Source organism: Nyctereutes procyonoides, unplaced genomic scaffold, assembly GCF_905146905.1.
Source record: "Nyctereutes procyonoides isolate TBG_1078 unplaced genomic scaffold, NYPRO_anot_genome, whole genome shotgun sequence".
Lineage (NCBI taxonomy): Eukaryota > Metazoa > Chordata > Mammalia > Carnivora > Canidae > Nyctereutes > Nyctereutes procyonoides.
Genome location: NW_026575034.1, coordinates 10,133,681 through 10,134,236, shown reverse-complemented (window position 1 = coordinate 10,134,236; position 556 = coordinate 10,133,681).

Genomic DNA, 556 nt, shown 5'->3' with positions numbered 1-556 from the left:
TTTGAAGCAGATCCAAGACATCATTTCTCCATAAATGACTTTTAATTACAGTTCTTAGATTAAATCTCATACCAGCAATAAAAAGAAAACTATTAGTCTGATCTAATTCAAGATGGGTAGTTCTCTATTTCTTTCTTAAAACCTCTGCTAATAGCAGAAAGAATGGAGTTGGAAAGTGGTAAAAGAATATAAGCTCAAGTCGAATATACAGTTCACTCCTAAATTAATATGGATCTATTTCTTTTATTTTTCTTAAAGATTTACTTATTTTACAGAGAGAAAGTATGTGCGAAACTCCTCCCAGGGGGAGAGAGAGAAAATCTCAAGCAGACTCTCCGCTGAGCATGGAGTCTCATGTGAGGCTCAATCCCATGACTCAGAGATCATGACCTCATCAAGCGGTGAACACTTAACCAACTGAGCTACTCAGGTGCCCTTGGGCCTATTTCTTTTAAAAAAAAAAAAAAAAAAAAAGAGAGAGGCTATTGATTTTTTTAAAATACTAGTTAAAATAGGCAAATTAATCTATAACCCCAATATTCCTTTTCTTCAATTT